The 16,026-nt window shown below is 48.1% G+C and overlaps 1 protein-coding gene across 12 annotated transcripts in view; it reads left to right on the top strand.

Moving 5' to 3' along the window:
* The window catches only part of ERC1 (ELKS/RAB6-interacting/CAST family member 1), a 2,439,553-nt gene that overhangs the window by 474,624 nt on the left and 1,948,903 nt on the right, over positions 1-16,026 (top strand). The gene's annotated exons all lie outside the window — the stretch shown is intronic.

Consider the following 16,026-nt stretch of genomic DNA (forward strand, 5'->3'; position numbering starts at 1 on the left):
TCTTTCTCAAGAGGATTGGCATCAGCACTAAAGCAGCAAAAGTCATTGTGCTAATGAGTGCCTTACAGTCTCGGGGTCTGTGACTATTGAGAACGTGCCGTGCCAGAGCCGCACGGGTGCATGAGCATCACATCTCACTTGTAATACAACCTGAGGTGAACTGGAAGACACAGTGACGTGCACTTGAGGGCTTAAACTTGACATATATCCTGCCTTCGCTTCTTGCAGTTGTGATCTATGCTCTTGGTTTATGTGACACTGCTTAGCTAGCAATAACCGAGCAGTACTAGGAAGTGTTTGTTTCTCTTTTAGCAGGCTTCATGCACCTGTCCCTCTGAATTATAGAGTCTAATTTAACAATTTAATACGGAGTAACAGCATGGCGTTAAGTGTCCGGGCTCTCAGTGGCAAAAGCTGAAAATGGCATAGATGGAGTTCTTAGTTCTAACCAGTATCAAAATTCTCATAAAAGCAAACCTTAGTATTTATCCTGCTCGGAAGTCAGTAGTTGTATATGTATGCATTAACTCCTTGTCGTCGTCCTGCTTCCACACCCTCTGCCTCCTACGTAAGATCTTCAAATGGATCCCCCTCGAACATAGAAAGACAGTCACTCACGCCCTGGTCACCAGCAGGCTCGACTCCGGCAACGCACTCTATGCCAGAATAAACAAAAACCTCACCACAAGCCACAGAACATCCAAAACGCTGCTGCAAGACTGGTCCTCAACCTGCCAAGACACTGCCACATCTCCCGGCACCTGTGCACACTCCACTGGCTCCCCATCGAAGCTAGAGTCACCTTCAAGATGCTAACCCACGTTCACAAGGCCCCCCACGACACCGGACCAGCATACCTGAACAGCCGACTCAAATTCCATGCCCCCCAAAGGACCCTACGATCAGCCCAGCTCTCCTAAACCGTGGTCCCCCTCACCAGAAATACCAGATCGGGAGGCTGCTCCTTCTCCTTCCGTGTGGCCAGAGCTGGGAAAGACCTTCCGCTACAACTCAGATAACATCGCTCCCCATCTTCATAAGAAACCTCAAAACCTGGCTCTTCTACAGACCCCCTTCATGATGGACTGGAACCTGCGAACCCACTCCCCGACACCCCCAGTGCCTTGAGACCCTTACGGGTGAGTAGTTGCGCTTAGCAAACACCTGATTTTATTTTTATGCATGTGCACTTATATGGCACAAACTCAACTGCAAAGAAGTGCAGCACAGGACAAGAGCAGTGTAGTGATACAAAACTTCATGTGCCACTTACTTACAGCGGGAAGGTTTCTCTTTGTTGGCAAGCAGCTACTGTGGTTACTCTCTGACTGGGTGTACGTTGAAGAGTTTTTTCAACTTCTTCCTGAAATGAGGGAGTGATTTTTTTGTTTGGTTTTTAAACAACATGTTATTGTTTACCGAACAAGCCATTGCACTTAGCATCCATTATTATTAGGGTTCCAAGTTTTATGGAATTCATATTTTTATCATTTCTGTATGTATTGATCCATATTTATTTTTTGCAAATTTTACCTGTATTATCTATATTTATTTTCGGTTTTGTGAAAAAATGAAGCTGAAATGTGTATATTTCTGCATTTATTTAACCAGTTAATATGCACTCGTGCCTGAAGGCTTGACCGGTTTCAATGATATATACCCACTCAGGTGGTAAAATATGCACACGTAAGAAAATATGTAAATGTTATTGTCAAGGTTGTGCAAATCTACTGCTGTTTAAGGCTCTTTACTAAAAGCCTTATATGGTTTTTAATCCTCTTGCCTGGAAAGGCCCACAGCTATTAGCCTGGCAGTCATGATTGACAGCATTCAGAATCACTCAAAAACAACCCAATTTCAGTTTCATCCACATTTAAAAATAAATGCAGACAGGAAAATAAAGGATTTTCTGTCTGTATTTGTCTGTAAAGACAGAAAATGGGGAGCCTTCATTATTATACAGTAGACTCCAGTTCTGTATTCATATTCTGGAGGTTAGTTATTTCAGTATTCCAAGAGCATTCTATCCGGGGCCCGGGCACTCAAGGCGTATCTAGCTGTCCCTCCACCACTGGGTCAATTGGTTGCTTCATTTCCACTACAATGCTTCCCATGCCCTGGCATTCTCAAGGGATCCCTGACCCCACCTGGCCTCAGTTAGTCATACTGCCCTCTCGTATTCCGTCCAATGTAGCAGTTGCCTCTGCCAACTCTCCACAGCGGGACCTCTCTATGCTTTCCAGTTTCGGGCCACCTCTCTCTTAGCCAGGAGAGGCGGCAGGTCCTGAAAGCCACTTGTTACTTTGTTCTTGGGTGTGTGTTGGAACCAGTGGAGTAGGCAATTCCGCGGCATGGAAGGGACCTCCCTCCCTATCTTCTCCGACAAAGTGCATGTTACCGTCTTCCAGAATGTATTCAACTCTGGGCAGCTGTAAAAAAAAAAAGTGGAGTAACTCTGCTCCCAATTCCCGGGGTGTGTGGGGGCCGGGGGGAGGGGGGTGGGGGGGGGGGGGGTAAAGGAGGGGGGGGGGGATCAAGAATCCTTATTCATGTTCCGCTGTGTGTCCAGTTGTTCACTTTATTTTCAGATTTTTCCACCTTTAGGAACATCATACATTTGCAGCGAAGACAGCGAACACATTTCGTTCATAAAAATTGACTTTTTCAGGGCTGTAATTCAATCAGTGCAGAAAATGCAATACTACGAAACATATTTACAACATACAAATATACATAAAAGCACATAGGAGCAAACACCTATTGCAGTAATGGCACCTCATAAAATACATGACCCAAAAGACATTTTAACCCACGAGTGATGTACGACAAAGCACACCACATCAATGTGCACACTAATGCTCTTTACACAATTACCCATACATAGTTAATTTGACTTGTTTTTTGTAAATTGACAAAATGTATAAAAAAAAAATACACACAGAAGGTGAAAACCATTTGGCAGGCCAGCACTCCACCTCACCTTGCCGCAGTTCCAGCCGTGAGGGCAACAGCTTCCAAGCTCCGTGTGGGCAACGGCTGAGGACTACAACAACCAGGTGCCCGGGAGTCAGGGCGCACCCGTGATGCCACCGCAAGCGCCTGGAGGCGCTTGTAAAAGACCGGAACGCCTCTCGCACCGCGGGACGCACGCAGGCGGCGTCTGGCTAAGCCCGGGCAAAGGGCGGGCCGTCGGGGGCCGAGGGAGGCCGGGCTGGGCCACATCCCTTGGTTGGTCGAGGCTCTACCTGACGTGGACACCTTTGAACTGTGGTATTTACTGTTTCTTTATTTTATTCTATTTTTAGCCATAGTCAGTCAGTAATAGTTACCTGGGCCAATTTTTTATGCTAAATTTATAGAAGGCTTTTTGACCCTTTAGTTTAATACGCCTATTTTTTATAAATTATCTTTTCTGTCCCTGCATCACCTGGAGAGCACCCATTGACGAGAGCAATGGGCAAGAGCAATCCCCCTACTACTCGGCAAAAGGCCGCCTCAATTACCCAACTCCTGACCCTTACTGCTATAGATAAAATGTTGCAAAAGACAATAGGGGTTGTAGCTACAGCTATAGAAAACACCGAAAGACGCCTATCTTTGACTCCAGCCATACCTCATCCCCTGGCACCCATCTTATCTCATCCCACGACACCTGCAAATGATTCCTTAACAGCCAACTCTCCTGACCCGCTGCTCGCCTCCTCCTTTGCAGAGCTTCCCTGTGTGCCGATAGAGTTGGACGCTGGCCCAAGATCTAATCTACCCCCTTCTTTGTGTTCCTGGGGGGCTACCAAGGCTCCTAAGTACTGTCCTAAAAAAGGAAGCCTAAACCTAAAAAAAAAGCTGCTAGGCGAAACATACCCGCTCCCGATATTCCTCAGGCGGATGCGGGGCCTTCCTTCTCCATCTTAGCTCCCCCACTGTGGGCCACCCACTTAATAATTGACTTGCAAGCTCACATGGAACAACTTATTAACTCGCAGTTTAAAATCGTGATGAGCAGAATTGACAAAAGTTGTATCGATGTTAAACAACATGTTAAGCCCACAGCCAACAATGCTGAAGACTAGTACTGCAGGCAGTATTAAACAGCCAATTCTAGGCCTTAGTCAAGCTTCAGTATCAAGCCAAGATAATCGGACACAAGGACGGAGACAATCGACAACGATTTTCTGTTCCACTGCCCCTACCTTTTCCTGCCCCGCTATCCATATCCCTCCAGTTTTATACCACGAAAAATGCCACCCCCCTATTTACATTAGCCCTTGATTATAGGCGACACATCGGCTTCAGTCGGATATGTCAGGTATTTTATTTACCTTTGTATTCAAAAAGTTTTTCAAAGAATTATAACTTCTCATGGCAGAGAAAAACACTGTACATATAAAAAATAATAGACATATTGACAACAATACAGTATTTACAACATGAAAAAAATCACAAAGCGATTCATACAAAACAACTGTACCAGTTTCTGAGTATTCAGGCGAAGATGCAAAATGAATGTGCAACCCTCAATGACCATAGATGAACAAAGTTCTTAAACTATTTAGACAGAATCACATTCACAAGGAGATGTCACATTACACAAATGTTATAATTCAAAGAACTCGCAGTGATTAGAAATTGCATCTCCTTTCATGCCGACGCGTTTCGAACACCAAACAGGAGTTAAGGGTTCTCATCAGGGCCGGATTGCTTTCTGTCTATATGTGTGTGAGAGAAAGGTAACAGTGTATGAATATCAGTATGTGACCTACTTAATTAAGACTGCTAATGATGTATCACATTCAAAAGTGATAGTACCTTATTTGTCGCTGTTGTTCTCAGGTAAGATTTTGTGCATCAAAGAACTGTCGTCTGAAGGAAATTAAATTAGAACAATCAATTTTAGGCATCGTTCTATGCTAGCTAGCTCTGCTGTAACCTCATGTCAAAGTGCCGCATGACGTACCTTTCAGTGATTATCGGTCTGTGTTGGCCATCCCTACGCGCGATGAGGTTTTTCCTAAAGGAAAGGCGAGGATAGTTTTACTATCATTGAGCTTCTGCGTTGTTCTGAGAGAGCACAAAACAATCAATGAGCGATTCCTACCTTGTAAGCCAGCACCGCGCGTTTCAGGAGCCGCTGGCTCCGTTGTCAGTTAGTTGCAGCCGGTGGCTTTTACCGCGGGTTCCGTGTGCGGTCCCGTATTGCTTTTGCTTTTATCTTGCGCTGTTTGAAAAAGACAGGGCGATCAGTTGGAGTCCCTGTGCCGGGCAAGGATAATCCCTGGCATCTTTTAGCACGGCTCACCTCATATCGGGCGTCTTACTCCCACCAGGATTCCGCTCGCTATGGCAGGCGGCGGCCCGGTTGCTAGGTAACTAAGAGGGATTCTGGGACCGTAGGCATTCTGGGTGATGTAGTTCACTCGCGTTGCGCTGAATGGAACAGAAGCTTTGTTGTTGAACGCCTAGTCATCTACCCTTCAGACAAGGGGGGCATAACAGACCACGTGGAGCCCCACGTAATTCGTGACATTATAGCCTGGACACTTCTGACAGGGAGTTTAACCCATTAAGCGTGCTATTAAACTTTAGAATGAGATATGCTTCTTTCCTAAGGAGTGTTTCTTCGATATCAATTGGGCCCTTATTGGCAATGGGCGCTGTTGTCCAAAGTACAGTCCACTTAAAATCCATTTCGCTGTGATTTTGATCCAGGAAATGTTGTACCATGGGAGCACTTACCACCTTCTTTTTAATTCTTGACCTGTGTTGGGTCACACGGCTGTTGACCTGCTGGGTAGTTTTGCCTATATAAATCTCCAAGCAGTCTCCCGAATAGTGAGAGTTCCGGCCCCTGTATTCCATCACGAATTCTAGCAGGGCCTAGTAATCAGCTGCTAAACCGGGGACGACGCCCCATAACTCTACCTCTTCCCTTCCTCTTCCCTTCCACTTAAAGCTACCCAACAACCATTACCCTGTATCCAGCATCCCCCTGAAGCTTCCCCGTACGTGGTGGTCCTATCGGGAGTCCCTTCGCTGTCTGGAGAGCGAGGAGAAACGTTTCCCGAGCTAAAGAATAAAACCATTTATTGGCTGAACAATGCAGGCCACTAATGAACTCGGGCCAGGGGGAAATCCTTTTTGCTAGAAGAGTAAGTTGGATCGGGAACAAACCTAAAGATCGGGTAGGAGACTGTGTGATCATTAACTTTAGGGATCCGGGTGTGGTTAATCACATTTTAGCATGGGTTGGCTCCCGTCAACAGGGCTCAATTACTCCCCTTCCCCTGGGGCATTTTTATCCACAGGCAAAGTTCCCCAGTGTATACAGATTTTTTTCCCCACATAACATGGGTGAGAGGATGGAATATAGCATTCCGGTGGAGAATAGATTTAATGCCCTGAACAATGTAGACTGACTAACCCTCCCACTTGGGCACTTGGATATAGATCTTACTCCAGAGGGGAGCCAGGTGGAAAATGAGGGTGTGAGGCGTGCAGGGGTAGTAATCGCGAGCATCGGTGGGACCCCACAAGAGGATTCACTGTGGTCGCGATCACTGATACAGCCAATGTCTTGCCAACAAGGGGTAGACACCGGGAAGGCATTTAAGGAAGGTACTCCCTGTGTCAGTAGTTTATCTCCAGCCTTAGCTGATCGTACAGGGCAACACCCCGTACGTCACTCATAGGGTCTTGGAGTGTGGCAAGGATGGGTGCTAAGTTAGCAGATGCAGACTTATACGACGTGTGTTTGTTTCAAGAGACTTGGATGGCAACCCCTCCCTTTAGGGTGGGTTTCATAATTTATCACACCCTAGCCTTACAGGGACCCAAGGGTAGACCCTCTGGGGGCTTGTGCATATGGGTGGCCACCCATTTGGGGTGCTCTGTGAAGGTGATGGATACTTTCTCCCAGGACATTCTAGGTATTGTCCTTAAATTTTTAGATGGTACAACAGTGGTGGTTTTTAATATTTATCAGCGCCCTAGTTCCCTTTCAAGGGGGTCTACATTGATTGAGACACTTGACGAACTCCTCTCAGCATACTCTGCCCCCACCCACAGGATACTGGGAGGTGATTTCAATTGCCACTTCGAACCCCTGGTGGGTATACCGTCTGTAACTGTGGAGGAGAACACTACCTGGCATATAGAGGAGTGTTCTTCATATCCAGCTAAGCGTCTGTCTCCACTGGCATTGCAGACCAACAAGCTTTTAGTTTCCACTCCCTTAGAGCCTGTAACAGCAGATTCCCTCCCGATGTGCCGGGGAAATTTACCTACAACAGAGCCGGGAAATCCACAACCATTGACTACATCATGGTTAATGTTGAATTTTGGTCCAAAATCAAGTCCTTTACTGTTTGAGAGGGTGGACAGCGACCACAATTTCCTGTCTCTGGAACTAACTACTGCTCTCGGTAGTCAATCAGGAGTGAGGAAGCCCAACTTATATACTAATTCTAATCTCATTGCAGGGACAGGCGGTAGATGCATTAGGTGGTCCAAGTTCGTGCTGGCACCAGACAAAGTAGCGGAGCTTCACCAACAAGTCGCCTCCTCTTTTGCTGAGGCCTTTAAGCTCCCGGCCACCAACGATTATTTGAATTTCCGGGCGCTGGAGATCATCCACACCAATTTAATTACCACTCTAGCTGACTATTTCTACACTCCAGTCAATGGGAGGGCTCGACCTAAAATCCAGGAGCAGTGGTTTAACAAACAATGCAGGGAGGCAAAACATGCACTGGCTAGTGAGGTTATAACCGGCTCAGTAGAGAGCATAAGATGGGCTAGACTCTTTTTTTATAAAAGCATTATTGCAGAGTCTAACTTGGAATGGGAGTCCTGAAGATGGGAAAATATAAAAGAGGCACTCGACACACGCGATTACAGGGCGTTCTGGAACTTGGTGAGATCCGGCTCGCCAGAGGGGGCGTGTGCTATAACACCTCACTTGAGCGAAGAGGTATGGTTAGCGCACTTCAAGCCCCTCTTCGCGCACTCAAATAACCTGCTCCCAACAGAACCAGCTAGAACTGCACCATACCCACAGGTTACCCTAGACCCGGATTACTATCCAGTAAATCTGTGGGAAACCCAGGTGGCCCTTAAAAGTCTGGCGACAGGCAAGGCCCCTGGTTTGGATCGTATACCAGGAGACCTGTTTCTGAGCGAGCAAAAGGTTTGGGTACCCTATCTCTGCCTCTACTTCAACGCCATCATCTGTGGCATATAAATCCCTCGAACTTGGTTGGGGGCTGAGATCATCCCCATCCACGAAAAGGCTTCCCCTCTGGACCTGGCCATTTACTGCCCCATCAGCCTTATTGACGTCTTGCAAAAATTAATGGCCCGCATCTTACTATCTAGGTTGCAGTGCTGGATGGATGAACATCTCATCCTGACTCCCCCTCCAAGCGGGCTTTCGGGCTAAAGTTTCCACCATTGACCAATTATTTAGACTACAGATGGTCTACTGGAAGACAGTCACTATGGGGGCTGGTACTTTGTATTTGATTTTTGTAGATCTTCGATCTGCATTTGACCTTGTCCAGAGGGAGAAGCTATGGGCGGTTTTACTGGAAATGGGCGCCCCAGCTTACCTATGCCAACTTTTCAAACGGTTACATTAGGGTACGTTTTCAAGAGTAAGGTTTAGGAGGGTAGGAGAGCTTTCGGCCGCATTCCCGGTGGAAAAGGGTGTGCGGCAGGGGTGCGTTTTGGCCCCTACGCTCTTCTCCCTATTCCTAAATGGCCTGATTAAACACCTTTGGGGCGCAAGGGACTTAGACTCCCCTCGTTTGGCATCCCGTAAAATTCCAGCCCTAATGTACACTGATGATACCCTTTTATTATATAAATCCTCATCGGGCATTCAGCGGACACTGGAGGCTTTTTGCTCCTTCTGTAGACTCAGAAATTTGGAGATTAACCTCTCCAAAACAAAGATGGTCTTTAACTCCAAATTGCCCCCCTTCCCTCCCCCCCACCACTTGGATGGCACAGCGCTCAAAAGAGTCTCTACTTTTGAGTACTTAGGGGTAACTCTGAATGATGAGATGCAATGGGGGACCCATATAGCCGAGGTTAACATGAAACTGGCCCAAGCTGTCGGAGGTATCCTCAAGGTCCATTTTGCTCGTCCAAAATCCTGGGACCGCCACTAGAAATTTATAAAGCACAGGTGAGAGGGGGTGCGCTTTATGGAGTTGAGCTATCGGGCCATGCTAATGCCTCTATGCTCTCTACTACGGAGAATCGCTTCATCAGGCGCCTAATGAGACTCCCACAGAGCACACCCCTGATCCCTCTACGCCTCGACCTGGGGCTGGCCCCCCTACACAAAGTCATCCCTAATCGCCCTCTTCAGTACTGGAGGAGGCTCTGGGCAACACCTGGGCTCTCTAGCTACCGGGAGGAACTTAGCTACCTACTGACGTTGAGGGGTGTGGGGAAAATCCCTTGGCTTAAGCATGTGAAACAGCTATGTCAGGCCCTGGGGAGGGGGGGGGATTTGTGGCTCTCCCCGGAACCTTCCTCCTCCTCGACCCCCAGGAGAACACTGGCCAAAGCGCTTAACCAATTCCGACAGGATCAGTTGGTCGTGAAACCATCTCTGGGCAGGCTGACACGTAGCTTTCTTGAAGTCAAGCATAAGTACTACTTTGAGAAATTATTAGACAACATCCAGCCCCCACTGGCGAAGAAACTATATGTCCAATTTAGGCATGGTTCTCTCCCTGTGAGGGCTGTAACAAATAAGTGGTCTATGGCTCAACTTGTACCAAGCTTATGCCTGGGGTGTGAACAGGCTGAAGAGACTGATCTGCACGTTCTGCTCTTCTGCCCCTCGTACTCCAAGGCTAGAGCCAGTTATGTAAGTCCAGGGGCTTCCGGGATTTCAGAGAGGTGTTTTAGATTGTTGAAATACGACTCTTCTGCTCTGACTGTGTTTGCGACCTCCAGATACTTGTTGTCGATGTGGTGTACTAGAGGAGCTAAAATTAAAACCCAACTCGCCTTAATTGATTTTATACCTCCATGAATTTACTTGAGAACTGTAACTTAACCCATCTATGGCTTGTTTTATATCCAACCACCAGTTTTAACATTGTTATGCTTTAACATATTGTTTTAGCTTTTCTGTCTAATCATGCACTTTTCTATCATGCCTACTGTTGGCCAAATTGTAATTTTTTTTATTTATGTATTCTCTTCTTTTATGGTTTTTAACCGATAATAAAGCTTTTTGACTGACTGGCAATTGCAGGCGGCTTCTTCCTGTGTATTAATACCATCATTTTTTCAGCACCTAAACTCTGTTTAGCGCTAAAGCTGAAGTGGTTAGGTCAGGACAGGAAGGAGAGTAAAATAAAATTATTGAACCCAATCTCAATCACCTTAGAATGAGGGGTCAATTGATGTTCTATAGAGGAAACCTGAAATAAAGGTAAGTATTTGATTAGACTATTATCGACTCCAGTTGTTTTCCAAATAATGTTACAACTGGTGCTATGAACAAGCGACAAATACATCATATACGAGTATGGTGTTCAATGTTCAAATAAATATTACGCCATTGGTACCAAAATAAGGTAACTACATGGGTTAACTGCATATAATAGACCCACACCTCCACTCGTAAAACCCCTGATAGTAAATAGATACTGTGCAAGTTGAAATGAAAAGTGATAGCAAAATGTTTCACACATTGGGCCCGCTTGTACTTAATTCGATTGGTGCTGTCAGCCACATAGAACCAACCCATGCAGGGGATTGAAAAGGAAACCGAACCTGAGTTTGCGACGCCACTTGGTGGTCCTCCAAAATTGCTCTCACCTGTTGGCGAAAGACTCCCGACTAGAGTGCCCTTCATACCGCCAGTCTGCAAGGAAGGAAATGCTGTGGCCATCTTGGGATGGTCTCAATAGGGACAAGAATGTGATTGCAGGCTAGGCCGCCCCCCTCCTGCTGCGTAGCACCACCTGTGAGCCTCTGCCTTCCCTCTCGCTGCCGATCTCATCAGGAGTTCGATCCTGCTGTGTGCCCCTGTTTGTGCCGTCCATCAGCTGTCCCCTGCAGCCTTGCCATTTTTGTTAACTAAATCCTCGGGTGTGTTTACTGTCCTGTGTTACTTGGTTTTTCATTTTCTTCCGGCTTTCCTGCCTTTGCGTGCCCATGCTCCCCACCCCCCTATTTTCCTTCTGTACCCCATCTTCTCCACAAGGACCCACGTCTCCTTCGACCACACCACCGAACTCCACTAGACCGACCATCGCTGCATTCACTTCACCTTCAAGAAACCAACCACGCACCACCGCACCCAATAACTCCCCCATCGCTGCTGGAGCAAAGTCACCTAAGACCAGCTGACCACCACCCTCGCCCAGAACCCACCAACAGTCTCCATCGACCCAGACCCAGCCGCCCGCACCCTCAGACAGTGGATCGACGACTGCGCCAACACCCTCGCACCACTCGGGAAACCCCCATCAACCTCGCAAGCTAGAAAGCCACCTGGTTCACTGACTAGCTCCAGACCTCCAAACGCGCCTGCCGGAAACTGGAGAAGAAATGGCTCCACGAACGCACAACAGACAGTCACGCAGCCCACAAGGACGCCACTCGTACACACCACCACCTCATCAGACTGACCAAGAGATCCTCCTTCAAAGACCGACTGGACAACAACGCACACGACAGCAAAGATGCAGATGCAGAATCGAATCATAATGGCCCTAGACAAAACGGCTCCTATTCGCAGCATGAACAATCTCAAAAACGCCAGAAAATCCACTCCTTGGTATACGCCCGAACTCCAGGCTATTAAATCTGCTTGCAAAAAATTAGAACGCGACTGGCGTGTCAATTTCTGCCCAGTCATCAAATTACAATATAAAAAAGCGCAAAAGGAATACTATAAAAAAAATCGCACTTCCAAAGCCCTGCATTACAAGACGCGCATAGGGGAGGCAGAGAACTCCTCTAAAGAGCTTTTTAAAATTTTTAAAGAGATTTCAGTGCTCACAAATGATAATGTATCATGCAACAACTCAGTGGAAACTTGTAATAAAATTGCACAATATTTCTCTGGAAAAATCACTAATATCTATGCCAGCTTCTCTGACAACTTCACATCTGGCCATGATTTTTTGGAAAGTGCAGTTGTTAGTTCTACTGAGTCTTGCCTTCAGTGCTTTTCGGTTCCCCCTCCGGAATTACTCATAAACATCTGTAAGAGCGTCAAATCGGGTTCCCCTCGTGACCCCGCCCCCCCGAAAGTACTAAGAGAGAGCTTACAGGTACTAGAACCTTACTTTAGGCACATAATCCAACTATCTTTCTCCTCAGCTTGCCTACCACCAGATTGGAAGAAGGCAATTGTACTGCCAATTAAAAAGAAACCTAATGTAAGTCAGGACATCTTGGAAAACTTGAGACCGATCTCTCTCCTGCCATACCTGGCAAAAGTGACCGAAAAAATTGCCAATAAACAACTCATGGCTCACCTAGAAGCTAATAACTCCTTGCATAGCTCCCAGTCCGGTTTCCGGACCAACTACTCCACTGAGACCGCCCTCCTGAGAGCGACTGAAACGCTTCGGGCCGGAGCTGATGAGGGTCATACGATGGCACTTATAATGCTGGACCTCAGTGCTGCGTTTGACACTGTGGCTCATTCCATCTTGCTACAGTGTCTAAACCAGGCTGGGGTCACCAAGGCTGCACTGGGCTGGCTCAAAGCTTTCCTCATAGATCGCAGCTTTCAGGTTCAGAGAGGAATTTCCCTCTCAGACAGCATTGCCCTAGAACAGGGGGTGCCTCAGGGCTCGGCCCTGAGCCCCACCCTGTTTAACCTTTATATGGCCCAGTTGGCGGATGTGGTCCAATCGTACGGCATAAAAATAGTATCTTATGCCGACGATACCCAACTCCTCATCTCCCTATCCCAGGCACCCACCTTAGCTGCCGCAAATTTTAAAACTTGCATGCAGGAGCTTGCAGGCTGGATGGACCAACACTGCCTGAAGCTCAATGGCTCTAAAACAGAGGTTCTGGTGATTGGGGGAAACACGGCTAGTTGGAATCAGGAATGGTGGCCCCCTTGTTTGGGCCCTTTACCTTCTCCTTGCAATGAAGCAAAGAACTTGGGTGTATGGGTCGATCCTAGACTCTCCTTTGACAGCCACGTCCAGAAGCTAGTAGGGAAATGCTTTGGGGTGTTGAAGACCCTTAACCGTACTCTGGACCTTCTTCCTTTAGAGGCCAGACGCACGATGACCCAAGCTCTAGTCACCTCCTGTATCGATTACGGTAATGTTCTACTCTTAGGGACTTCCGAGAAGAACATTAGAAAGCTGCAGGTCCTTCAGAACACGGCAGCTCGGTTAGTCCTCAGACTACCCAAAAGAGCTGCCTCAAAGCCCACCTTGGCTGCCCTTCACTGGCTCCCTATAAAAAAGAGGATCCTGTTCAAAGCGCTCCTCATATGTCACAGGATAACCTCTCAGAAAGCCCCTGAATACCTAAAGGATCTTGCTATCCCTTATGTGCCCAACAGAGCACTACGCTCCGAAGGAACTGGACTTCTGAAAGCCCCCCGGATAAACAAGGCCAGAATGGGAGGGCGCTCCTTTCGTGCGCTGGCGGCCAAAAATTGGAATTCTCTCCCTCTGAATATTAGACTTGCAGAGACAGAGACAATATTTAGGAAACTTTTAAAAACCCACCTTTTTACCCTATAGGTCTCTCACTTTTTCCTGCTGCTCACTCCACAGCGCGGGGACACGCCGGGATGGCGTCACCAGGCGCTTTATAAATTCCTTTATTATTAAAGAGCTCTTCAGCATGGTGAAGGAACTCTCCAACCCCAAAGACATCCCGCCCTCACAAGAACTGTGCAACTCTCTGGCAACCTTCTTCTACCAGAAGATCGCTGACATCCACTACAGCTTCAACATCCCAACCACCCCGACCAGGCCAGAATCCACCCTCGTGAACATCACCCGGACCAACCACCTGACCTCCTAGACCAATGTCAACGACGAAGAAACATGCAAGGTCATGAACTCCATCCACTCAGGATCACCATCAGACCCATGCCCACACCACGTGTTAAACAAAGCCGACACAACCATCTCACCCCAACTACGGAAGGTCATCAACATCTCCTTAGAGACAGCTACATTCCCGGGCAGCTGGAAGCACGCCAAAATCAACGCCCTCCTCAAGAAGCCCAAGGCGGACCCCAAGGACCTCAAGAACTTCCGGCCCATCTCCCTGCTCCCGTTCCGGGCGAAGGTCATCGAAAAAATCGTTAACGTGCAACTGGCCCGCCACCTCGAAGACAACAACATCCTGGACTCTTCCCAGTCCGGGTTCAGACTAAATCACAGCACGGAGACCGTTCTCATCGCCGCCACAGACTAAATCAGGCTCCAACTTGACAACGGCGAAACGTCAGCCCTCATCCTCCTGGACCTATCAGCCGCCTTCGACACGGTCTGACACCGCATCCTAAAAACACGCCTCCAAGAAGCCGGGATCCTAGAGGAGGCCCTCGACTGGATCAAATCCTTCCATTCCAGCAGAACCCAGAGAGTCCGCCTCCCACCCTTCCAATCCGAAGCCACCGACATCTGCGGCGTACCCCAGGGATCATCCCTCAGCCCGACGCTGTTCAACCTCTACATGGCCCCCCCTCGCACAAGTGGCCCGCCAGCCCGACCTCAACATCCTCTCCTACGCTGACGACACCCAGCTCATCCTCTCCCTCACCAAGGACCCGCACACCTCCAAAACCAACCTCCAAGAAGGAATGAAGGCCGTCGCCGACTGGATGGGGAGCAGCCGTCTGAAACTGAACTCTGACAAAACGAAGGTTCTCATCCTCGGTCCCACCCCCTCAGCCTGGGACAATTCGTGGTGGCCAACCACGCTGGGAACAGCACCTACACCGACAGACCACGCACGCAACCTAGGATTCGTCCTCAACTCCTCCCTCTCCATGTCAAAGCAGATCAACACCGTCTCCTCCTCCTGCTACAACACCCTCCGCATGCTCCGCAGGATCTACAAGTGGATCCCGCCCGAAACCAGGAAAACTGTTACACAGGCCCTCGTCAGCAGCAGGCTTGACTACGGCAACACACTCTACGCAGGAATCCCAGCCAAGCACCTACAACGCATCCAAAACGCCTCCGCACGACTGATCCTTGATGTATCCCCCTGTAGCCACACCACCCCCCACCTGAAAGACCTGCACTGGCTCCCCGTCGACAAAAGGATCACCTTCAAGCTCCTCACCCACATACACAAAGCGCTACGCAATGCTGGACCAGCCTACCTGAACTACAGACTCAGCTTCTACACCCCCACCCGCCAGCTCCGCTCCGCAAGCCTTACCCTCGCCGCTGTCCCCCGCATCCAACGAAAGACCTTCGGCGGCAGATGCTTCTCCTACCTCACCGCCAAGACCTGGAACACCCTCCCTACCCACCTGCGGCAGACCCAAGACCTGCTCACCTTCAGAAGACTCCTCAAGACCTGGCTCTTCGAGCAGTAGCGCCCCCTCAGCCCCTTCAGCGCCTTGAGACCCTCACGGGTAAGTAGTGCGCTTTACAAGTTCCTTGATTGATTGATTGATAAATAAAAAATACAATACATAGTAACACTGACCAGTGCATACATTTCTGTTGGTATCAAAATCTTATATTTGGAATTCATAAACCGGCAAGTTAGAGGGATGGAAATGCGTTGGCTATTTTAAGATTTTGTCCGCAGGAGTGCGGGAACAAATGCAATACCTAGTGCCCCTGACAAGTGTATGATGATCCATTGGTTTAAAAAAAATCCTAATGGGATGGAAAAGAGCCCACACTACGTCTATAGTCAGAATATATGTGACCTATTCATTTCAGCAAGTATTCCACAAAAACAATATGCTGAGAGATAGATCCACATTAGCCATTTTAGACTGGGGTAATCTACACCACAGTACCACAATCATACAGAACTTTCCCCCCC

Source organism: Lissotriton vulgaris, chromosome 1_2, assembly GCF_964263255.1.
Source record: "Lissotriton vulgaris chromosome 1_2, aLisVul1.2, whole genome shotgun sequence".
Classification (NCBI taxonomy): Eukaryota; Metazoa; Chordata; class Amphibia; order Caudata; family Salamandridae; genus Lissotriton; species Lissotriton vulgaris.